This window comes from Elgaria multicarinata, chromosome 12, assembly GCF_023053635.1.
Source record: "Elgaria multicarinata webbii isolate HBS135686 ecotype San Diego chromosome 12, rElgMul1.1.pri, whole genome shotgun sequence".
NCBI classification, from domain to species: domain Eukaryota; kingdom Metazoa; phylum Chordata; class Lepidosauria; order Squamata; family Anguidae; genus Elgaria; species Elgaria multicarinata.
The window spans coordinates 24,644,788-24,671,068 of NC_086182.1; the positions used below are offsets into that span (position 1 = coordinate 24,644,788).

At 45.0% G+C, this 26,281-nt stretch overlaps 1 protein-coding gene across 2 annotated transcripts in view; it reads right to left on the minus strand.

The window, feature by feature from the left end:
* ETS1 (ETS proto-oncogene 1, transcription factor) overlaps positions 1 to 26,281 on the minus strand; it is a 121,184-nt gene that overhangs the window by 63,422 nt on the left and 31,481 nt on the right. The window contains exon 1 of one of the 2 annotated variants that reach the window (XR_010026027.1): positions 10,282 to 10,402. The exons of the other annotated variant lie outside the window; for it this stretch is intronic. The gene's annotated coding sequence lies outside the window, so the exon portion shown is untranslated. Of the gene's footprint in view, positions 1 to 10,281; positions 10,403 to 26,281 lie in introns of those variants that run through there. 2 annotated transcript variants of the gene reach the window in all.

Below are 26,281 nucleotides of genomic sequence, written 5' to 3' on the forward strand. Positions count from 1 at the left end.
TAGGTGGCTAGGTTTGCCAACTGACCAGAAGAACCACTACCTGGCCCGCTCCTGTGCCTTGAAAAGCAACTCAATCTGCAGTTTTGAATAACATACACAGCCTTTCCCAACCTGACACCCTCTGGATGTGTAGGATTACAACCCTCATAATCCCCAGCAAACTAGTCCAGAACATCTGGAGGAACTAGGTTGGAAAAGGCTGAAAGAGCGAGAAGCATTTTCACCTGATCTCATCTGCACAGCAAGCTGCTGTTAAAGGTCATCCCCACCCCACCCCCAAAGAAGGCTGTTTCAGAACAAAGAATATAGAAACCTCTGTGCAACTAACAACTTTCTTCAAAGCCCGGAGAGCAACACACCGAAAGCAAAACCGCAACTTCAAACGACTACCTGTTTTGCATGTGAAACTGCTATTTAAATTGCATGTATAGTTGAATCTGTTTGTCAAGTCAATCGCAAATGCTGCCCACACAGTTCCAAGCGTTCAGCTATAGAAGCAAGAAATTTTCTTTTTCTCTAAATGAAAGCAGACATTCTCAAGATTACAGCAGAGTCACAGGAGTCCATGCCAAAACACCCAGTTTCATGTAGGGTCAATATATTCTCACTCCTTGTCCTCAGCGCCTGCTGCCTGAGGCAGCTGCATCATTCTGCCTAAAGGTAGGGCCGGCCCTGCTGAATAAGCAGGGATTTATTGGGCGGGAGTGTGTGTGTGGGGGGAGAGGATAGAAGGACAAGTGTCTAGGCAAACCTGGCACCCTCCAGGTGTTTTGGACTACAACTCCCATAATCACTGGCTTTTAACATGTTGGCTAGGGCTTATGGGAGTTGTAGTTCAAAATATCTGGAGGGCACCAGATTGCCCACTCCTGGCTTAGGGCAATCCACAGGTGTGGAGCATATGCTCGAGGCCAGGGATATGTAGCCCTTCAGATTTTGTTGGACTGCAACTCCCATCAGTCCTAGACACCATAGCCACTAGTGAAGGCTGAAGGGAATTGCACTCGTGCAACATCTAGAGGGCCACACATTCCTCAGCTCCGCTCTAGGGCATATGTTTAAACACTAGCAACATTTTCCACAAGATTGCCAATGTCAGAAGGAAAATGGGGTCAGTGATTTTATCAGGGACAGGCACCAGAAAGTAGGACACTCTAAAAGTCCAATAAAACTGAAGGAGTAATATTCTGAATGCATCAACTGGAATGCCAGTAAGGTTAGATATTCTTTCTTGGTTTTCTCTTTGACATGATGGGATTCTATTGTAAGCGGTGTGGGTGTTGTTTTGTATGAGGGTGCATTCAAAACATGAAATCCTTGAGTTTGCAGTCTGGATTACAAATCAACGAGAACTGCATCACCATGGAGTTTTAGGGCCAGCAGACGTGAGTTATATTGCACCTTGAGCATGTTCTAATTGGACCACTTGACATTTTCACCATAGGCTGAATTCTGCATGGATCCTCCTACCTGATTATCTCCGGATGCTTTAGGCTATAAAGCATCAGCTCCTGCCAGCACAGCCAGGGAATTGTAGACCAACACCTGGAGGGCACTGGCTAGAGTAGGCTGGTCTTAAGCTGCCTTCACAATGCTCCACTTTAGTCACAGGTATAGCAGTTCTACAAATTTCCATGGCCCAAGGTGAAAGGGCTATGGAAAGGACGAAATTTGTATTTTTGCATTGCTGCTGTTTTTATCTTGGTTGTGCTTTTATATTGTATTTTATATTATGGTTTTATACTGTTGTTTTGTTTTGAATTGTCTTAATTTTGTAAACCGCCCAGAGAGCTTTGGCTATTGGGCAGTATAGAAATGCAATAATAAATAAATAAATAAATAAATAAGGCAGTTGCAAGTTGTATGAACTGCACAATCCATCTAAGCTGGACACACATTATGGGATGGAGGGGGGTGATAACTCAAGTGCCCAGTGATTCCTTTTGAGCAGGCTTGCTGAGGATAATGGGTATTGTAGTCCAGTGCATCCAGTGAGCATCAAACCGGGGGAAGCTGCTGTACAGGGATTCCTCTACATACTGTCATTGTGGGTTAGAAGAGCAAATAGTCCTCTGGATTGGGTTGGCTCTTTAGGTATGCAAACTGTGGTTGTCCAATTCCTGGGGGTGGTGGGGGGAGAATTCTCCTTGACTTGCAAATTATACTGAACAGTTTGGCTAGGATTCTAGGTTGCTTTCACAATGAAGGATGGACAGTGCAGACAAAAGATCTGGCCATTATAGATTTGCTGACAGATCATTCAGGGTGACACATATTGAAACCAAACTGGTCAGATTCCTGTTATGATGTCATAGTGAGCCATGAAAGGTAACACTTACTTTTTTCTCAGCAGTGATCAAATTAGTTGGATGGGAGGATCACCTTTTTACAGCATAATCTGGCCTTATTACCCCTCAAGTCAAAAAGAGGAGTGGTTTTCAACAAATGGGTTTTCATTTTGCTAGAAAGAAAATTAAAAATCTGGGTGGAATCTTCTGGTGGGGACACTTGTGCTCCAGGGGCCTTGACTTACACAGGCTATTTGAGGGGTGGGGCCTTTTCTGTGGTGACCCACAAATTTTGGAACACCCTCCAGAGGCACATTTATCTGACACCTCCTTAAAACATCTCTGCCCAAGCTCTAAACAGCATTTTGCTTCTTATTTGTGATGTTTTTAATGACGTTTTGCATCAGAATCCTTGTTAACTTATTATGATGGTTTGTAAATTTCTTTGTTGTGACTCATTCTGATAGGGTAGGGGAGCTATACTGGTGTAAAGTTGGGAAATGGAATCAAAGAGTCGGAAGTAACCTCAGAGATCATCTAGTCCACCCCCCAGCTCAGTGCAGGCTGTGCACCACAGAATGCAGGTACAGCACCATGGACAGATGGCCAACCAGCCTCTGCTTAAATACTCCAGTGAAGGAGAAGGCAAACACCCCAGAGTAACAGAGAAGATGTTCCTGTATGTCATCCTCTTATTTCTCCCATGAAGCAAAGCAGGAGAAGAAGGCTGGCTGAGCTCAACTCATTTAGGGACCTGTGAAGAAGATCTCAGGCCTTGTTCTTCCTTCTCCAACAGAAGCAGAAAAATGTGGACGGACACACACCTGAGATCAGAACCTATTTTATGCCAACACCCCTTCCCTGGGGCTGGGGCCCCAACAGCTGGATCTGCCTGATGGGAGCATAGACTGCCCTGCCTTGGTTAGCACTCTAGGTAGGACACATCCCCATGGTCCATATTGTAATACTTTTCTGCATTGTACTGCATGGTAAGAAGTCACAGACTCTGCTCCATTAATGAGAAAAGCAGTTAGAGCTTCATAAAAATCCCAATTGCACATACATCCAATGCCAAGGGTTTGTTTTGGCCTCACCAACAGAGACCATCCTGGCCTTTGCAAAGCTAAAATAAGCAGTTGGATTGGTTTGGGGGCATGTAGTTCACCAAGCTATTATTTCTTTATTTTTGTTATCATCATCACCCAAAGCTTTTCAAGGATTTTAAATGACTTCTAACTCTATTTTTTACATATTACCTGAACTGAACATTATGATTTCTCCATATTATTTGCTTGTACAGCTGTTTGCAAGGCTGAAATAAATTTTGAAAAGTCAAACAAGTTATTTAGGGGTAAGGAGATGAACTTGTCTTCCATCTAACATGAACTGAAATGCAGTCCTCCATGAACTAATCCTTTTACCATCACATGTTTAACTTGCCCTGTTTCACCAGTATAGTTTATTCTGTTTCTTCAGTAGGTCCATATCTGGTAAAGGCCAAAGCTTTGGCTTTGGAAAATTGAACTCATCCCTCTGAGATATATGGACTGGAATCAACATTCATTCAGGAAGAGGGACTCAGCTTGGAGCATTAAGTAACATAAGGAGCTGCCTTATATTGAGTTAGAACATTGGTCCATCTAGCCCATTATTGTCTATACCAGAGATAAGCAATGTGTAGTTTTGGACTACAACTCACATCATCCCCAGTGTGCAAGCCAGTAGTAAGGGATTATGGGAGTTCTAGTCCAAAGCATCTGGAGGACACCAAGTTGCCTACCCCTGGTCTACACTGACTGGCAGTTGCTCTGCAGGTTATCAGACTAGGTTTTTCCTATTCTACATAGAAATTCCACAGATTCAACCTGGGACCTTCAGTATGCAAAACATGTGCTCTAGCACTGATCTATGGACCTTCCACTGTGTTATCTACTGAACAACAGCAGTCATGAAATTCATTAAAGCATTCTTTCAAAAGGGAACAGGGGAGAGGAATTAAGTCAGATAATTAGGAACCCTGCCCTCGTCGGCTTCCAACATGACTTCATCCACCAAAACAGAAGCCACTGGAACTCACATCGCTAGGAAATCATTTTGGTTTCTAGCGTTCTTGAAGCCAAAGTTTGAACTTTGGGTCAACTTTAAAACGCCTGCAGTCTTCCAATGCACAGGAAGAATCAGATTTAAGCTTTAATGGGCTTGTTAACATGCTGGAGAGAAACTGATCTTAAGAGAACTGGGAGAAATGGGCCCCTCACACAACCAAAGTTGATGACAACATGAACACAGGAAAGAATTCTTTTCCGATTCACACTGTTACTGGTTCCCAAAAATCCAAGTGAAGGAGGAGGAGGAGGAGGAGGAGGAGGAGGAGGAGGAGGAGGAGGAGAGGGAGGGAGGGAGGGAGGGAGGGAGAGAGAGAGAGAGAGAGAGAGAGAGAGAGAGAGAGAGAGAGAGAAAGAAAGAAAGAAAGAAAGAAAGAAAGAAAGAAAGAAAGAGGCAGTTCTTCCATCTACAAAGAATATTGGGCAGCTTGTTATTGGTACAGAAAGTTAAAGTTTAAACAGATAACCTTGCTTGTTCTGATAGACAACTCAATTTTTCCCAGGCTCTCACTCTCCCCTTTTAAGAAACCTACATTCTGCTTCAGCCCATAGCATTTCACCTGGAAAACAGCATCACCATGCTCTATCTAGGCTCAGGAATTTCTGTTAAACTTGAATTTGGTGGGCTGGACAGAAGATAGATCAGTATCTATCTACTGGTAGATCTCTGGGTGATTTGCAATAGATCAGAACGAGGTTCTGGCTCCAATTTTTTAACAATAGCAACAGCAAAAGGACTTTTTTGTTTGTTAATTTGTTTTTGTTTTACCCTTAAATTAAGTTGCTGAAATGGAAAGGACTGAAAAATTCCTGTGCTACATGCACAGCAGTACCCCCATTCCTTAGTTCTAAATCAGTGCCCTTCGAGCCACTATTTTGCACCTGGCTGACCCAAGAGTTCTAGTATTAAAAAAAAGTAATTCTAGAAAGACGAGGACTGCCTATTCCTGCCTTAGACTTTTGCACTGTCGAAGAACTGTGATGAATACACAACCCCTCGCCAGGTAACTAGCGAGTAATAGTTTTATTCATTTATTTTCTTTACCAGGGTTTTATACCACTTTTCAATGATTAAATTTAGAAAGTTAAAAATCAATCAGATCTAAAACAAGTCAACATTGCTAGACACTTAAAAGGTTCGGGGGCTCAGGCCCAATGGACAAAAATCTTCATCCAATTTGCACATGCTAATTTATATCCATATGCAAATTTAGAAATAGTCTCTGGGATATATTTAAATTTCACAGAAGGCAAAGCCAACCAAATTGATTACTCATCCAAATCATCTCAATTTATTTTTACAATAATCTTTCATTTGCACCCCACCCACCCATGATAGTCCCAAATCAGTAGTTCCTCTTCAATTACAGTTAATCTGCAATTTCTCTTGTCCCACTTCTTTCTCACCCAGTCCTGTAGGAAAATTGGCCTCCACCCCATATGAATTAAGTTTAAAAGAAAAGCTGGCATTGGCATTGATGGACACTTGAGGCTCTGGGAAATAGATGTGAGGCTGGGGACCCAGGCAGGCCTAGCAATGTCCCTGGATCACAAGCAGGAACACAATACCCATCAGGAAGGAGGGTATTTCCAAAGGCCTGGCAGGACAACAATGGTCCTAGTCTGTCTCCCAAAGGAGGCAGGTATCAAGGCCAAACAAACCCCCTAAAAAAAGACATGAAGACCACCAACAAAAAGGCCCTGCTCCTTCTGGATACTGATTTTGCATCCTGTGCAGGGCCTTACTAGCAGATCTTAAAGCATCAATGGTGTGATGAGGATTTCATACAGGAGAAGAAAACTCCAGCCAGGATAGTCAGGACCAAGACTATTTAGAGCAGCCTTTTCCAACTTGGCACCCTCTAGACCTCTTGGACTACAGCTCCCATTGTCCCCAGCCAGCATGGTCATGGACCCCAGCCAACAACCCCGCCATATCATATGAATGAGTCTATTGCGTGAGACGGAATTCCTGCAGACACATGAACGCTTAATACACATCAGTCTGACTTAATGTGGCATTCCCATATTCATGTCCAGAAATGACCTAAGGAAGAAATTACCTTTTTTTTTCTGCCAAGGGCCATGTTCCTTTAGGAGGTCATCGGCTTGGGGGGCCCTGCCGGTGGCAGGTGGGGCAGCAAGAAGAAGTGATTAGGAGCAGAACCAAAAACAGATGAAGCCATTCTTTTTTCTTCCTTTCAGCCAGCCAGTCCTTCTCTCTCTCTCCCCCCCCCCCCCCGCCCCAATCTTCTTTCTGCCCAATGGGCTGGCATGGGAAAGACAGATCAGTTTGTCACAGAGACCTGCTTAAAAAAGGGCCGCAAGTTGCCAACCCATGTCCTAAAGGCATATTCATATGCTGGCTCCCAGTTTCATGCCCTTGCATACGATGGGAAGCAGCTCAAGGAATCACTAGAGAAAGCAGAGCTTTCCTCACCCACCCACCCCACTCTGGAAAATTCCCATATGGGCAGTAAAGAATCTCTGCCTTTTAGACTATTCCCACAATCATACCTATCAGCGATCTAGCACCGTCTGATGCCTGGGATGCATTCACATCTTGGGGACTGTATATACTGCATCAGCATATCTTACCATTCCTGGGTAAAACATGCCCAAAATATGTTATGTTATTTTTATTTATTAGGTGTGTACCTTGACCTTCCTCATGGGGCTGCCAACAGGGGATGATTTAAACACAAAGAGAAAGCCGACACATATATCTGTCATTAAGACAAGATTAAAATGCAAATCAGCTCCAAAGTGCCCCACAAAAACTGGATCAAAGCTAAATAGTCAACCACCACCCCTAAATAGTAATAACAACAGCAAACAAACATGTAAAGAAAAAGAAAACTTGCACACAAAGACACACACACCCCTTCTAAAAGTCTACATGTTGCACAACAGGCCAACTCTGCTTGTGACCCATCTAGCTTCTATTATGGCCTGCCAGATGCTTGGCAACTTCTCCCCAGGTTTTCTTTCCCAGGTGTGTGGTGAAGGTTTATCAAATCCTGGCTGTGCTAACATACAGGGGTGTTTTGCATTTAGCTTGTTGGCTCATGCGTTCCAGGGCCACAATCAAGAAGACCCTGCTGTGCCCCCCCCAAATCAGATTTAACCATATTCTGAGGGTCCAACCTATTCTGAGGATCTTAAAAGGATGAGCGGGCATGCACTGTGAGAGTCAGTGTTCCCTGAGGTACTTAGTAAGTGAGGATAAGATTGAAGCTTTAGAGAGTTTATAGTAAGATGTGAACTGAGGTCTTCCTGTTTCACAGTTCAGTTGCTTGGTTCACTTTGTATGTTTTTTCCCCTGCAGCTTTCTGTATGAGAAAGGCACTACAGAAGCCTTCACCTGCCTAGTGCCATCCAGATGCTTGTACTACAATGCCCAGCATCCCTGATCATTGGTCACGGGTTGATGGGAATTGTAGTCCAAAGTATCTGGAAGTTTGGAGAAGGCTGCACTATAGTCAGGATGAAGCATACTAAAGTGTTAGGTAAGGAAGATTCTGTTTGAGGGTAGAATTTACAGCTACTGATACTTCACGAGTTTAAAATTCTTTGATTCTCTATTTAGAAATGCCCCACCAACAACAACATAAGCTGTTGCAAATGTGTTTTATGAATTATTTGATGCCGTTTAGGGATTGACAGGCTGGTTTGAATTTAAGCTGTCAGCTGACATGTCTTTCCTCACCTGGATGCAACTTGAAATCATAGCAGCTGGCACAAGGAGAAAACTTGGACTGCTTTTCTTAGAAACTTAAGAGCAACACACAGAAATGGCTGGAAAGTGCAAAAACTTCAACATCAATAAATAAAATGTGGGCACTCTACAAAAGCAAAGTATTGATCAAGAAGCCTGTGATGATCAGCTGTGGTGATCACTGCCATGCTGGCCCTGAGAATGGGCTGAATTGAACTCCTTTCCCACCATACGGTTTTGCTACTGACCCATGCATGATCAAGAATATCACACCCTCCCATTTCAAGAGTCCAATAGCTGAATTGTTAGTCTTTGGAGCTAGCTGTATCAAGTCATATGAGGTTAAGACATACATAGCAAGCCTTCCCCTTCTACACTCAGACTGGGCTTAGTGTTAACCACAGACGAGAGCAGCTAAAGTTAATGATGGTAACAGTAACATAGCAACATGTTACTGAAACCATCTCGCAAGATAATATCAGACACCCCTTCCCCCTCCCTTTCATCATACAATTTTCCAGGCCCTTCAGTAGTGGTGGTAGTGGTGGGTTACAAACAACGCAGCAACAGCACTTATAGTATAACGATAAAAATCTTTGTTGAGATATTTAAAACTTAACCGATATATGACTTCTTTAAGTCTCAGGGAACGCAGAACTGACGTTAGCACTTTCTTAAAGGGGAAAAGTACCAAATATCAGATTTTATGATCTACAAGGGATATTCATATATAACTAACAAGCAAAAACAAAACACTATACTACTTGATTGAATGAGACATATTTGGGTAGATCTGTTTACGAATAGTGTGGTTGTTTTCTATGGAAGAGGAACACACGTAAAACCAATGAAAGTAATCTGAATTGTAACAGGTCCCCCCCTTCTCAAAATATTTATTTTTTACAACTAATATTGTTCTTTATCTATGGAGCTCAGGAATTAGGGATCATCCCATTTTGGGGGGACTAAGACAGAGTGACTAACCAAAAATCACTCAAACCACAATCCTATTAATACATACTTTGAATTAGGTCCCATAGAACTTAATGGGGCTTACTGTTGAGTAGACAGACATAGGACTATCACTGTGATTAATGTCTGTGTGGAGATTTGAACTCAGGTCTACCCCATCAGAGCTTAACATACTATCTACTACCCCACCCTACCTCTCCAAAGAAAGCCACAGAAGGAGTTAAATGAAAGCAGCTTATTTAAAAAAAAATCAACAAAATGTTTTAATTTTTTTAAAAAGAAAACTTTTCTAATTTCCCCTACTTTTTATTCTTTGGCATCTCCAGCTTATTGTACAAGGGATGTAGAAAGTGCTACTTTCAGGGGCGGGGGAAACTGATTGCAATAAAAATGGTGTGTGATTTGTGCTCTGGGGAGGAAGGTATGCTATTTTTCAGCCCACACAGGCATTCAGAGCCAGATCTATTAACTTCCCTCACCCACACGCCTAAAATACGGTACAACTGCATGTAACATACACAGAGAGAGAGGGAGACAGACAGACATTAGGAGACGGGTAAGAAAATCATCACACCGAAAGAGGGGAAAAGACTTTCTCGGGTTTTCCCAAAGCAGTATTGTCAGTTGGATGCTCCTGTATTGTCTCTACAAACCGCAGGTCATACAATGTGATATTAAAAACATCCAGAAAAGCCTCCAAGATATCCTACTAAACCTGGTATGGAGAGGAGGGGGCAACAGGATTAGTTACAATACACAGTCCGCCTGAATTAACAGAAGTGTTGTAGTACATTTTGAGGAGAAGGTAGTAAACTGCTGGAGGAGGTGAAGTTCGCCAGTTACAGATCAAACGATTCAAGATTGAAATAAAGTTACCACCGACAGAATCGGGGAAGGGGGTGGGGGAGGGCGTCACATAGCAGGCATCACACTCACCAGTGAAAAAGTAACTAGGAATAACCTACCCTCTGGCATCAACAAAACATTGAGAAAACAGGGCAAGGACTCTAGACATGAAATTGACTAACCATCGCCTAAAGACTCGGAGCAACATCCATTGTGAAACTGACACAGTGAAACAAATACATAAGAAACGAGGTGGGGTGGGGTGAACTTTTAAGTACCTCCCCGGCTTTCCTAGCCACCTCAACCTCACCCTCCTGTCTCAAGGAGACAAAGATGCGACCGGACAACTTACCCGGGGAAGGGAACAGTTCCACATCGACCTTCTCGGTTTTGATAATGGTCAGGGTGGGTTTCAGGTCCACCGCCGCCTTCATGGTAGACTCAGAAAAGAGGATGCCTCTACGCGGATTTGAAACTGGGGAACCGTGAGGCGGGGGGGGGGGGAGAGAAGCAGGTCTTTCCTGGATGGATCCTGGGGTCCCCCTTTGCCGGGAAAGCGCCCCCCGTGCGCTCTTCCTTCGCGCAAAATTGGGGGCTCGGAGAAACGTGAGTCCTCCCCCTCGCGTTGTGGATCGCTCTCCGTTCCTCCTTTCGCGTTCCCCCTCTCCTCCTCCTCCTCCTCCTTCAATATACGGCCCGATGTGCCCCGTATCGCTCTCCCTTCCGCGTTCCCTACTTACTTCTAGGGCGTTTCTTGAACGAATCGCCTCTGTGTGTGTGTGTGTGTGTGTGCGCCGGTGCTGCCCCCCCCCCCTCCTCCCAGCCTAGTAGCAGTTATAGGGTGAGGATTTCTGGGCTGCTGGAAAGGGGAGGAGGGAGAGCGTGGGCCAGCCTCTGCTCGGTGACAGCGGACGGGGGTGGGACGTGCCTTCCTCCGCCCAAGCGACCTGCTTCAGAAAGCCCGGAGAGACCCGTTGTCTTCTCCTGGGCCAGCGCTCTGGGAAAGAGGGCGCCGCTCTGTCCCTCCACGTGGCATCGGATCTTCCCTTTCAGAGGGAGCTCCACCTGGGCTGCATGCAAAACTCCACGCGGCTTTTTCCTTTTTAGAAACCGCAGTAGTTAATCCGAAGTAGCAGCACTCTGGTTCCATAAGCACAAATCAGACATCAACAAAGAAGCATACACTGAAAGAAGGATGGAGAAGGAGGAAGAAAAAGCTGCCCTTTCATCATGAACTAGATAAGGGGTGTAGTGGTCATCCTTTTGGTGTTATTTATGGTCTCCTAGTACTACTTATACCCACCCCCTCTATAAAGAGGAACATAAGGTCCCAGCCTCCTTTGTAGGTCAGCTAAGCTATATAGTTGCGTGAGATTGCTCATAAACAACATCTCACCCTTGTTAATTAAACCAAACTCTCAGCCTAGCTTCCTTCTTTTTATGGTACAAAAGTACACACAGCCAGTACTGCCCGAGTTTGAATTATGCCGACAGAATCGGGGCTATGGTGGATTATTTAACCCAAGATGAGCACAGCATCTGCTGGTTCCACTTTGCATATGCAACCCCCAACTCCTGTGTCTTGTGAACCCAGCAAGGGTGGGTTGTGCGAAGGTTAAATAATCCTTACATAAACCATTGTCTGTTCTAGGGTTGTGCCAGGATTCTTTAACCCTGGCATAACCCACCCTTGCTGGGTTCGCATGACAGGGCAACCCCCGAGCAGTGGTTGGATAAGCAAAATGGCTGCCGCAAGCACCAAATAGCCCAGGGTGGGTTGTTTGGTCATGCGAACTGGCCCATTGTGTAGTACAGCATGGAGAACCTCTTCCCTGGGGACCAAATGTAGCCCACCTGGGGTCGTAATATGGCCCTTAGAGGTTCCCCACATGGCCACACACCCTTCTGATGCCCCGACCCCCTTTTCCCAAGCATCACTTGTTTCATAGTTCTCTGGCTGTTGTGCAGATCCCCCCCCCCATTTTAACAATTCAAAATGTCTTTCCTAATGGTTAGTTACAGACAAAAAGAGCTTTACGCTAAATATGCTGGTATTTTTCATCATGCTTGTTTGGCCTTCAGCCCCGCCCTGGACCACTACTGGAATGCAACCCCGAAAAGTTTTCCAAAATGGAATTCGGGCTGAGAGAGATTCCAGACCCCTAGTGGAGTAGACAAACTTCCATGCTGGACTTTGACAAGTTGTGTTCAAACCCAAACTCCAAAGCTTACTGGGGAGCTTTTGCAACCCGCTATTTATAAATCATATAAATATGATTTATCATATAAACCCTATCATATAAATCTCACTTTTCTTATATCATGGAATTCAAGCCAGCAAACCTGGGACTCCCAGTCAGTTACCTAACCAGGCACTGATCAGCCTCAAGGATACTTAACTTCAGGGAAATGCCCCCACCATGTGCTCTCAAATCATGCTGCCTCAGACTACTTGCTACCTGAGGTAGCTGCCTCATTTTGTCCGATATTAGGGCTGGCCCTGTTGGGAAAGAATCCCAACTCCCTCCCATACTCTGAGGAAGGCTCGTATACAGGATCTCACTTTAATAACGGACCTCCTGTTCTGTTTTCACAGTCAAATACAAATGCTTTGAAATCACATTCAGTCTGTAGGGATGTTTTGCAATGTGCAGATATAATGTATGCATATAAAATGGGATCATTCCAATTATATAACTTTGGGCCCATTAAAGGAAGGGTGGGAACAACTGTGCTAAGTATTTGTTTTTTAATTCAACCAGATCTGCGCGCGCACACACACACACACACACACAGAAAGAGAGAGAGAGAGAGAGAGAGAGAGAGAGAGAGAGAATCTTTTATCACTGTAATTGTGGGCACTAAAGGGCAGTTAAAAATGTAACAGATCTATGCAAGATTGCATCCTTAATGTTCTTTTTCATGATCTGATTTGAAATTAAGGGGAGTCAGAAATGTTCGAAGGACGGTTCTCATTCTAGCTGCTATTATTTTCAGAAGCAACAACTCACACGTAGGGAGTGTTGTTCAAAGCTCTTTGTGCATACGTTATATCTGTGCATGGCAAAACATCCTTACGGATTGAGTGTGATTTCAAAGTGTATATATTTGACTGTGAGAACAGAACAGGAGGTCCATTATTAAAGGGAGATCCTGTGTATGACCCTTCCTCAGAGTATGAGAAGGAGTTGGGTTTCTATCCCAACAGGACTGGCCCTACCAACACACAGAGGGAGGCAGCTGCCTCAGGCAGCAGAGGCAGTGAGTGACAGCAAGATGTTGGACAATATAGTTGTGTGTGCACATGGGCTGTTTCACACTTAAACTAGCTTGCTGCCTTCAGGGGTGGTCAATGGTCAGTGTAGAAGAAGACCTTTCATGTATGGTGTAGTGGCTAAAGTATTGGACTGGAAGTCAGGAGATCTGTGTTCTAGTCCTCACTTGGCCATGGAAACCCACTGTGTGATGCTCTGAGTAATGTGGGGTGCTGCAGGGGGTTGTGGGGCACCACCCCCAGACACATACAGTAAAAATGTTCCTGAATATCTCCCCCAACTCTGCTGCCCTGATCATGACTTTTTTTGAGATGTGCAAACCAGAGCTGTATGAGTATTACTTTGTGTTTCACTCACCCACGAGACCTGCTCACTCACTTTCCTCTCTCCCTGTCTTTACAGGGTTCAGCAGGGGGAGGGATAGAGTGCTGAGGACAAAAGAGGCTACATTCATTACTATTATTTTGATGTTTTATGTTAAAAGCTTATATCTCACCTATTTCCGCTGAAACGGAATTCAAGGTGGCAGACAGACAAAAACAGCTTGGTTTTTGTGGATACCCAGGCATGTTGCTTTCTGTTTGTATGACTTTGTTCTTTTGCATATGCATTTTTCCCCTCACAGAATATCTTTTAGTAACAGCAGCAAAAAGTGTACGTAATGTGTAGGACAACATTAATAAAAGATGGCCGGAAGGTATTCAGAGAGGGCCTCATTTGCAGCACCTTTCCCCTCAACATGGTGGCCTCGACATGCTTTAGACAGCAACTCCCATCATCCCACACCATTGGCCATGCCAGTCAGGGCTGATGGATGCTGTAGTCCAAAACACCTGGAGGGCACAACATTGGAGAAGGTTGATCTACAGAAATGTAAGGATGTATGAAGTTGAAATCCAAATCAATGAGACTTAACAAAAAATAAAAATCCAGGAGCACCATTTTCACCTGGAGTATACAGTCTTCTGTGCAAAACCAAGGATCCTTCACCATTCATGAGACTGACTTCGATGCTCAGTGTCACAAAATGTGCCCGAACTGTGTCACACCAGCATCTTATGAACATAACTGAATTGGGGGGAGGTCTTGGTTTGCACATAAAATATTTTATTGTTACTTATAGAGCAAAAACACAAAACCACAAACGACAGTGCATGGGTAGGAGTATATGACTCACAGAGGTCCATTTACCGGCATCATTTAAAAAAAAGAGAGAGAGAAAGAAGAAGGAAGAAGAAGCATAAACGTCAATAGCAACCTGCTTTTGTAGTTCACTGAGAAAATGTAACGGTCTTTGTTATGTCCTGAAAGATTGCAATGTATTACTTATGGTCTGGTTCACATGCGTGTGTTCATCCCTTGTTGACTGGCATTAAGTGGTGGGGTGCCCATGCAAACGAGCCATTGTTTTATCTGAATACTGAAGTCAGCTCAAACATATCTTCTCACCTTCTATAATATCCTTACTACAAATATTTTGGACTACACCATCCATCATTCCCAGCCAGTATAGATGATGGAGGTTTTAGTCTAACACACCTGGAGGTCACCAGGCTGGGGAACACTGCTATGTAATGTATCTTCTCTGGACTTGAACCTAACTTTCATAATCACACACCATCATTGACTGAAGCCCTACTTCCCAGAAGTTATTAAAATGGCAGTATGCAAATGTAATAATAAATAAATAATGGAACTGAAGCTATGAAACAAAAGAAGACAAATGTAAACAGATATTGTTTGTCTTTTAAAAGAAAACAAGAGAAGAAAAGATTGAGGGGAGACATGATAGCACACTTCAAATACTTGAAAGGTTGTCACAGGGCCAGGATCTCTTCTCCATCATCCCAGACTGCAGGGCACAGACTAATGGGCTCAATTTACAGGAAGCCAGATTCCGGCTGGACATCAGGAAAAGCTTCCTGACTGTTAGAGCAGCACAGCAATGGAACCAATGACATAGGGAGGTTGAATGCCTCCCACACTAGAGGCATTCAAGAGGCAGCTGGACAACCATCTGTCAGGGATGCTTTAAGGTGGATTCCTGCATTGAGCAGGGGGTTGGACTCAATGGCCTTATAGACCCCTTCCAAATCTACTATTCTATGATTCTTTGAAAACAAAAGTAACCAAATATTGGACATAACAGTACAACACAAACAGAAAACATACTATATAAAAACATTTTTGGGTATCTAGGAAGATGACAACTCCATACATCTATTTTTCCCTAGGATGTTTTTATACAGATAAATTCCTTTATTTGTTTTAAAATGGAGCCATACTATAAATTTATTATCTGGTCTGCTCTTGTCATCCACTGGATTGCCAAGTGCCAATAACCTCTTTGCTTATTGACAGAGGCTGGTTCACACGCGTGTGTTTGTGTGCATCTCTTGCTGTCTCTACATTTGATCACTGTACACTTAGTGGCTGGGAGCTGTCTGTGTGACTGGGCTTCATCAGTATGGCTGTATTTGCTGCCCTTTACCTTAATACGAGGTATATTAGTTGGCAGGCAAGCAAATAGGTCTGATATATGGGTAGGAATTGGTTTAACAGTTACCAATTTCACAAAGGCACAGCTAGCTTTTATATTGTATTTTATATTATGTGCTTTTATATTGTATTTTATATTATGGTTTTATACTATTGTTTTGTTTTGAATTGTCTTACATTTGTAAACTGCCCAGACAGCTTCAGCAATTGGGCGGTATAGAAATGCAATAAATAAATAAATAAATAAATAAATAAAATAGCTCCATCCAGTAGGGAAAAGCAGTGATATTCTTCTATGCAGTTTCTAGGAAGATAAGGCATGGAGCTGGATGGGGGTGGGTGGGATTGCTATTTCTCATCTGAAAGGTTACAGTTCCCCTAAACATTGTCTATTGCATTCCCCTTCCTCTAAGCTTTTGGATGCTACCCGAGAAGCAGTTCAGGGGAAGAAAGTGAGCAGACAGACTCAAATATGTATTTAATGTAACGATGGAAGAAGATACATTCTGAGCCCATCTCAAGATGAACCATTGTAGTCCAGGGGTGGGCGTTTTGTGGTCCTTTGAATGTTTTGGACTACAACTCCCATCAGCCCTAGCCAACATAGCCAATGGTGAAGGATGATTGGAGTTGCATCTGATGGCCCACAAGAAGCTATCCCCTGCCTGTTGTAAAGGAAGGGATTTGTGTAGGATTGCCGTTATTATTATTATTATTATTATTATTATTATTATTAGCCCCTGTTCCTATGTTTTGGACAGCAGCTGGAGCTACAAATATTTGCATATCACTAGTTGATTACTGCTCAGGCCTATCTCCAGAGACCATGGGCTAGATCTACATTACTGCTATATAGAAGCATTGAAGCGCACTGATAACTCTTGGGGCACATGATGCATTCCACATACTCCCTTCATAGAGCATCATCACACGGGGGAAATCGTGTTTCCTTACCGTCGCTTCTCCATCCCCACTTTTGTTCTTCATTATGTCCTCTTTCTTCCCAGAGACGAAAGAGGAAGTAAACAAAGACCATATGCCCCATTCAGGGGCCATTTTTATCATGCTGTTTTTCCTGTACACAGCAGGAGATCATGGCACATTCCATGTGGTTGTTTTGGGGTGTGTTTTTTTTTAAAAAAAAGCTGGATTAAAAGGGCTCTATTTTGTGACGGAAAAATGAGCAGAAGGAGAGAGAAGCACGTGGGAGGCAGACATCATGTCTGAAGGATGTGCAAACATCCATAAGTGGGCAATGCAGAATGTGTGATAAAAACTGATGATGCCACTATATTACTCTTGGGGCACACGACACATACCATATACTGCTTTCATAGTGTTATTTCTTGCTCTTTATTCCGCATTATCCAAAATACCTCAACAAATGTCATTGTAGGTCCTACGAGGTATAAATGCACAAGAAGGATATAGCGTTACCATGATGGGATCGCAATGATTTGACACAAGGTGCAGATCAGCAAATGAAAACCTTTCCCCCCCTGAAAATCAAGCTGCGATTCAAAAAGCAATCCCTCCCGCCCCACCGTCAGACACCAGTCAGTTGGCAATCCGAAACGTGCATGTCCAAGATTCCTTTCCAGTTTTAAAATCAGTGTACATGAAGCAGCTGCCTTTGGGAATGACCCATTTCGCTGCAGGCTCAGTAAGGGAGACATGATGCAATTTTTCATGAGCCAATAATCTTTTCTTTTGTACATTGCATCGGAATGGTGTAACTTCCAGAGCCGTGGACGAGCACTTTTGCACAAACACGGAGAAACAGAAAGAGAGGGGGTAAAATCACAGTGGGGAATGGTCTTATGCAATGGATATGGATGAGGAAAGGGGGTGGGGCCGGGTTTACGTAGCCACCTGCGGCCTTTATGCTGTAACAACAGTGTCGTTCAAACACATCTGGGGTCCCGGGAGTGTGAAAACAGACCTGACTGTTCCTTGGTTTTCTGCCGTCTTCAGTAAGCCATGCAATTCAGGACAAGCCTCTTCCTCCCACAACAAAACCACAAACGCCTGGAAAGGGAACACAAGGCTGATGCCTCGGGACCCCGCCTGCTGAACAGCTGAGCAGTCGGCCAGGGCTGCTGTCAACATCACCCCCCTGAACAAGAAGGTTCCCACGGAAGTGATCGCCAGCAAGCACAGACGGCGAGCGCAAAGGGGGAAAGTGGAGAGAAGTCGGAATGGCAGGAAGGAGCAAAGATCAGCGATGGGGAGGTGAAATTCCACATTTCTCTCAGCTTACAGAGGTTGGAAAGCTCAAGGAAACTCTCACTTGGTTTGGTTTGGCTTTTGGCAAAGGGACGGCCCCCTGCTCTGCAAATCACTTGGCTGAAAGCCAGTGCACCTGAGATGAACACACACTAAGGCTGCCATCTTTTTCTTTTTAAAATGGATCCGCTCATGTGGCTTTAACAACAGCCTGGCCTGTGTTTTGCCGGTGAAGCTTTTCAGACCGTTTCCCTCCATGCCAGAAAAGCATAACTTGCTAAATTTTGACTTGGCAATTTGCTGCTAAAGCCCATAAGACATTTGCTTCAATGGGAGGCTCTCTCTCTCTCTCTCTCTCTCTCTCTTTTTTTTACACCTAATTGCAGAAGTGTGTAAAGGTGTGTGTCCTTTATGCGTGATAAATTCTGAGTATGTGAATGTGTGAATGAATTGGTGTGCATTATTTGTGAGACTGGATGTAAACTGAGTGTTTATGAGAGGGGGGGAGGGAGGTTGGGCTCATTTGGCAGAAGCCGCACCCATTTTGTGCTGGGAGGTCATAAGAACATACCAACATAAGAAGTGTCATACTGGACTGGACTGAGGGTCCATCTAGTCCAGAATTCTGTTCACACAGTGGCCAACCAGCTGTTAGCCAGGGACCAGCAAAGTAGGACATGGTGCAACAGCACCCTCCCACCCATGTTTCCCAGCAACTGGTGCACACAGGTTTACTGCCTCAAATACTGGAGGTAGCACACAACCATCAGGGCTAGTAGCCATTCATAGCCTTTGGCATATAGCCTCTGGAAGGTTAGCCACTTGAGCTGAAAACATGTCCCCACCCCTCTGTATTATTTTTTAAGGACCACAGATGGCAAGTGCCATCTTAGAAGTATTTCTGTTTTCTGTCATATGTGATGAGAGTGCTTTTTCTAAGATGGTCTCAGCCAAAATATATGCATGTGTCATCTTAAAACCAAAAAGTATTGTTGCATTCTTTAGGACTACTGTTTTAGGGAAGGGGTGGGGAATCTGTGGCCCAAATATTGCTGGACTCCAACTCCCCTTTATCACAGACCATTGGCCATGCTGGCTGAGGCTGATGGGAATTGCAGGCCAGCAACAACATCTAGAGGGCCGCAGGAATGCCCACCCATTTTATATAACTGTCAGATGCATAGTTATGGAGATTAAAAGTGCCATCTACACATGTCTCCTCTATAATAAATCCCATTGAATTCAATGGAGCCAACTCCCATAAAAGTGGGTATACGATTGTAGATGACACTGAGCTTGATGGACCAATGGTCTGAACGTAGCGTCCTGTGTACTGAAGGGCAGAGTCTACTGCCACACATGTTCATTATCCCCAATTGGAACATCTGGAAAGTACAGCAATTGACCAAGTATTAAATGCAGCATAACCACACATTTTCATCCTTGGGTTTCTAAATGGCAGTGGAATGGTGATTCTGCAATTTCTCATCATGTGGTTACAGGAAGCCCAAAGTACGCTTTTCAGTGGCTATCGCATGGATTCCGGAAGTTTTCTATGATCACACTTAAAAAGTAAACTGGAGTTTGCTACAAGTCCAACAGGACCCTCAGGATTCTCCATCTCCACAGAGTGTTTCCCTTTTAAGGAAAACATCTTGCATGACATTGGGAAACTGGTATTAAAAATGCATCCCTCCAAGAAAAAGAAAGAAAGAAAGAAAGAAAGAAAGAAAGAAAGAAAGAAAGAAGCCTGAACCAACACATGTTTTACATGCTGCAGACAGCGTAGAGGCAAGAATCCCAAAGGGAATGAGAGGATAGGGATCAAAAAGTTTTGGAGGAGGAAACATTCTCCCCTTTCAGGCTATTTGTGTTTATGCTGCTTTCTTAATCTGGTCTCAAAGCTTGCAGAACCAGAGGCTGGATTCTTTGAATCTCAGCTGAGAATCTCAGTGAATTTCCAGATGACATAGAAAGAGCCCATTGATGATGATTCTGTTAGCTAAGGCAGCCCACGCCTTGCCAGGCTGAAGAGCTATTCTGCAAATACAATGGAGATGCTAACCTACTGCCTTAATAAAGCATCGACCAATCAATCCATTCTCAGGGCAGGTAAGAATTCAGCATGCATATCAAAATTGTACTTTCAGAGGATATCCGGATGCAGACTTTTAAAGAAAGGAATTGACAAAGTGGGGAGCCGCCGGCCAGAATGCTTTCAGAAGCAAAAGGCCAAAGGTTGCCCATGCTGCAATATCTGGCTACTATCACTGAGTGGCAATCAAGGAGGAGAGGAGGAGAGGAGGAGAGATGGCCCCATGCATGGGCCCACTTTCCCCAAATAGCAGCCAAGGAGTAGGGAGACGGGCCCAGTTTTGCAGAGCATCACCATAGCAGCTTGCACCAATACAAACCAGTGACATAGCCATGGGCTGACTGGGTTGATTTGGCACAGCAATGGATGCACCCTGTGAACTGGGGATGGGGCTACAACCGTCCTTGGGCCCTACTTGGCAGAGACACTGGATATAATAACACCAGCCAGTGCTGCAGGATCTTTGCACTAGTAGGGGAAACTGATCTACTGATACCCTCTAGGCCCTCCATAAAGACTCGTGGGTATAGATCACCTTTACCTTCATCTTTCTCCTCCTCTTCCACTGCTTTGTCTTATCCAGTAGCTCCATCTTCAGATCAAAAGGACATTCTCCCCTCCTGTAGAGAGAGATTTCTGGTCCATTCTAATTACCCAGATTTCATCTTAATTAGACGCCCACAACAGGACTCTCCATAGGATGCCTCATGGAATATAAACTATATTTCTGATTAGAAATCAAGATGAACCACAGTGCCATTCCCAGGGTGACGATATAGACATGAAAGGATTTTGTAGAACTTGGTTACGGCTGGAAAAAAAAATGGCAGGGGACGAACCACGAATGGGAAAGAGCTGGGTGGTGGCTAGCTACTGGGTGTGGATCCGCTACAACGGCAATGAAAGGAAAAAGTAAGCGGCTGCCATGAGGGTTCCCTGGGGAGATACCTTTCCTGGAATGTGAAGTTAGACTCTCTCTAAAAAGAATCCATAGAATTGCTTGGTCTGCCCCACAAAATGAGAAACCCAGGACAAGGGGGCACACCAGGCAAGCAAGCTTTGGAACCAAATGTTCTTCTGCTAGCTGAGCAAAAACAAAGAACAAAGGACTTGGTTTGCATGATCAGAATCAGACAAAACATTCACCTAGTCCAGCACTTCAATAGGAATAATATTAAGAGCCAGTGAGTAGAATGGAGAGAGTGCTGGATTCAGTTTGGGAGAACTGTGTTCAAATCTCCACACCATTGCATGGCTCACTGTGTGACCTTAGGCCACACAGTCTAGCCTAGCCTAGCCTAGCCTCCCTCTCAGGGTTGCTGTGAGGACATAATAGGGAGTGAGCATGCATTGTACCCTGAACTACATGGAAGATGAGCAGGAAGAAAACATACACAAATAATAGGCATACAGATGCTCTCAGGAAGCTCTCCAGCAGAACATCATGAAGATGGTCTTTCTCGGTTAGTTGTCCCCAGCAGCTAGTAATTGTCCTCAACAGTTGGTATAATGCCTCTGTATAAGATTCGAGCTGGTGACTTAGTTGGCTCTACAATTTCTTAGTTCTCAAAATCTGCCATGGGTGGCTCCGAACCTTCCAGTTCAAGAGAAACATGCTCCCACACCCCAAAGATAATAAGGACAATGATGCCTCTTAGGTTTAGGCTCCCTGATTGCCTTTATTCTCGTGCTGGCTCTTAGGTTTAGGCTCCCTGGTTGACTTTACTTTCATTATGGATAAAGTAGCTGGGACTCCAAGCCCTGTGGAAGGAGCCTTGAATATTTAAAGGTTAGAAGCAAGGCAGCTGGCTGTATTAACACACTAAAAGACTTCAGCAGAGATTATGGCTAGATATGCCAGATCAGGATGTGAATGTTGCCCTTCCTTACTCTCACAGCTCCAACCCTTCCCTTTGCTCAGTCTCTCTTCCACTTTACATCCTACTCTCAGACTCTTTGCTGATCTCCTCCTCTCCCTCTCATTTCCCTAATTCACTCCCTTCTTTCCTAGATCTCCTGCCCCTCCTCCTTTCTTGGGCCTTGGCCTCCTCCACCCCTCGTTTCATCAGTCCTTTTGAATGTTCAGCCCCTAAGTTCAGAGAAACTCAGCAAATGGCAATCTGACCCTTCCGCTTACCCGACCTTCAAGCAGTGGCTCCGTCAACCACTGCATCATCAATGCCACCCTCGCCACCATGACCAAATCCATGATTATGTTGTGAAATAGATCAAAATGTGGGGCCTAAGAGAACTGCCCTGATTCCCTCTCATCCTGGGTCTGAGTAATTTCTAAAGAGGACTTATGAACACTCAGTCATTACTCAGATCTGTGATCTGGCTGTTGCCTGACAGGCTGTTACCAGCTGCTACCCTATCCAGCCAGCTGTTAGCCTGCTGGTTAGGGAGAAGAAGGAGAATGAGGAGGAGAGGTTGGTGTTAAAGACAGAAAAAGGGTCCCCCTGGCCACTTTTGGCTTTGGGTCCACCCGTTGCTGGCTTTGGTCCCACGTACCACCAGCATGCGAACCTCAGCAGAAAAATGGCCCTCCAGCCCTGCTCTATTACACGAGGTGCTTAACAAGGTAAACAAAAGGATGAAACCCACAGCTATAAGCTTCAGCAGTTCTCCTGGCCAAATACACATCTTGTGATGGTTCTTGGCTTTGGTTGGAGGGAGATTCCGTTATGACTAAACTCGTCGGTCTATGATGCAGTAGTTTGATGTTGAATTAATTGACCCAGCATGTTATCACTAATTCCTTATTTTGCTTGCAGGGCAATTGGGGGTGGGGAGATGCTGTGTGGGTGGCAACCATAGAAAGGCCCTTGAGGTTTTCTCCTGCTTTTGAGGAGAAGAAGAAGAAAAAAGACTCGTCCTCCACTACATACACTGAACTCCACAACACGAACATATTAAAGGAAACATAACAGGTATGTATTTGAGATCTGGGGATTCCCGCTGTTGAGAGTGATCCAGCAGGATTTGCTACAAGTGTATGTGTTGCTGGGTATACATTTACAAGGAGGAACGAGGAGGTGGAATGCAGCAGGTGGAGCTTTTGTCTAAAATGGCAAAAAAAAATTCTTGCAAAATAGATGCTGTTGCATGGATGAATTAATGTTGCACAATAAGATGTCACACACAGATAGAGAGGCACACACACACACACACACACTCAAGGGTTTGAAGCCCTTGTTCTTGGCCATGATGTTTTGATGATAAATAAATAAATAAATAAAGGTACAGGATAAATAAGGGTAAATCCCAATGCTCTGCAGTTTTTTTAAAATGTGTCGTAGAACATTGGTGTTCACCATAGAGAGAAAGGGACCTCACTGCCAACTAAGGTTCAGCAGAGTAGCTGAAATTGTCCCCTCCATGGAAGAGGTTAAACAACCCTGGTTAGAGAGAACTGGGATGGAAGCATAGAATTATAAGAGCTTATGAACTGCTCTGCTGGACTAGACCAAAGACCCAACTCTAGGTCTACCATCCCACAGTTTCTAACACAGCTGAATCAACTGCTTCCCGGAAGCTCACAACCAGGACATGAAGACCATGGCTATCTGCTGCTGCCTACCCCATCTAGCTCAGTATTGACTTCTCTGGTTGGCAGTAGCTCTCCCAAGTTTCCTATAGGAGCCTTTTCCAATCCTACCTGGAAATGCTAGGGATTGAACCTGAGATGCAAAGCTGGTTATATTCTACCACTTAACTACAATCCCTCTGTTCTGTAATTCCAGATGCACACTGCTAAAAGGAACAAAAAAAAATTGCTTTCATCCAATCCATCAAAAGCAGCAACTGCGTGGATGCAGGTGTCTGCATCTGTATCCCTTTCTGGGTCTGGAACTGCAGGCACCAGACAGGTATCGGTGATGGAGTTGCCCTTGCTTGTTGCATTTATGAACCGTTGGCTCTGTTTTCTACCCTGCTGCATTTTTAAAATTCTTATTTTTTGCCTTGGAAACTCTGCCTCTTCCAACGGCCTCCTCTTGGCAGACCTGCTTTCCTAGCGAACTGACGGCTGAGCGGTCTTTGCCTCTACGCACGTGTTTGGGGTTCTCGGGGGTGGTTTTCTTGGACGGCGATCCTGGCCGCCCAACAATGCAACTTTTGTTCGGCTTTTTTTTTTATGCTGCAGAGCAGGCCTGAATAGACCCATCTAAAATTATAAGCAGGGGCAGCCCCTTGGGCTCAGAAAGATCACAGACCCCATGCCGAGCCAGCACAAAGACCCCGCTCTTTCCGAACAATTAGCCCAGCTAAAAGGACATCTATCTCCTTCTATTAGAACCACCACGTGCCTCCAAGTCAATGCATTGTGAAGCTAATTAAATAACACGCCTCTCTCCCCATGCAGGTCTCCTGATTAGCAGTTCTCTGTCCCCAGTCTTTGTCAGCGCAAATGGGAAGGCGGTGGCCGGCTTAGACAGCCGCAACCTCTCAATTCCAGCTGAAATATCTCCAATGGTCCCTCTGTTTTCATCCCCGTTATTTTGATGTTTTGAAGCATATATATCTCTATCGATAGACAGATAGATAGATAGATAGATAGATAGATAGATAGATAGATAGATAGATAGATAGATCTTCTGAGTGATGATCTGGGGCAGGTTTTTTTTATTATTATTATTGCTACAAGGGTATTTTCATTTTCCCATCAGACCTCACCTCATCTCCAACCATTGATAAATTCATTCATTCATTCATTCATTCATTCAAATGACCAAAGGAAAAGAATTCGGAAACAGGGAGGTTTGGTACACAAACTCCCCGCAATTTGGGGGCCTTGCTAGACCTACTGGGGAATCTGTGTGGGAGGAGGGGCCAGCCCGCGCTAAAAGTAGTGCGGGCCGTCACCCCTATCTACATGTAAGACGCAATGGGCTGCTAGAAGGACCCATCGGGTCCACCATTTTATTTTATTTTTTTAGTTTAAAGGGGCCGCGTGCGCAGGAGTGCACCACCGGAAAAGGTAGGTGTTTTTTTTTTAAAAAAAAAAAGGGTCCCCTGCTCCCCCATTCCCTGATTTCCCCTCCCCGTGATCTCCCCTGGCCTCCAATCCCCCCGACCTCCCGATGTCCTCTGTTTCCTGCCCCCCATGTCCCCAGCCTCCGTTTCCCGCCCCCCACGTCCCCAGCCTCCGTTTCCCGCCACCCCCCATGTCCCCAGCCTCCATTTCCCACCACCCCCCATGTCCCCTGGCCTGCAATCCTGCTGCCGCCGCGTCCCCAGCATGTGTTGGCCTCTGCCGCCACCTTCCCAGCCTGTGTAGGCCTCCGCCGCCATGTCGCCGGCCTGTGATGCCCGGCGCTGCCATGTCGCCGGCCTGTGATGCCTGGCGCTGCCATGTCGCTGGCCTCTGATGCCCAGCCGGGGGACACGGCAGCGCCAGGAATCACAGGCCAGGGATGCAGCGGTGGCAGGATCGCAGGCCAGGGGACATGGGGGGGGGCGGGAAACAGAGGCCAGGGGAGGTGGTGGTGGAGGCCAACACAGGCCAGGGGACTCAGCAGTGGCAGGAGCACTGCGGCCTGTCCGCCACTTTTCCCGGTTACTCACGTATAAATGCGGTAGCCGGGAAAAGTGGCGGAATGGTCCACACGCCCGTGGTCCCGGCCTCAGCCCGACCTGAGGCCGGGACTGCAGAAAAAACCAGGCTAAAAGGGGTTTCATTTACCCCATGCCCAGGGAGGTTTCACCCCTGCCTGACCCCGGGATCCCCTGTGCGTCATTTGGATGCACAGGGGCGAGCCTGGTGCGAGCACCGGGCTAAACCTCCATCTAGCAAGGCCCTGGGATTCTGTGCCACATTATGAGCCGAGACCCAACCCGAATGAATTCGGGGCTGCCCTATAATGGGGTTCCCCTGGAACAGCCAACCTGCCAGCGATCCCTACCAACCCCAGTCTGTCTCACTTCTAAGCCAAGGTATCCTTGTGAAGGCAGCAGATGGGGTTGCCAAATACAGACGAAGCCTTGAAGGCCTCATCCTTCACTGGGCGAGGAAAAGGAGGCGAGGCTCTGCTGCTAGAGTCAAAAGTAAAAATGGCTTTAATATAGTTTTTTTTTAAAAAAAAAAGTTTTTTCTTGACAAATTATCAAGGATGCGCTCAACGTTTCGGATTACTAAGAATCCTTCTTCAGGAGCTAAAATAGATTGAAATAATATACTGTTATTAAAAGTGTACCTTAAATTTTACAACATAGCATATATTAAATGACATGGACAAACCCTAAGCGTATAGAACATC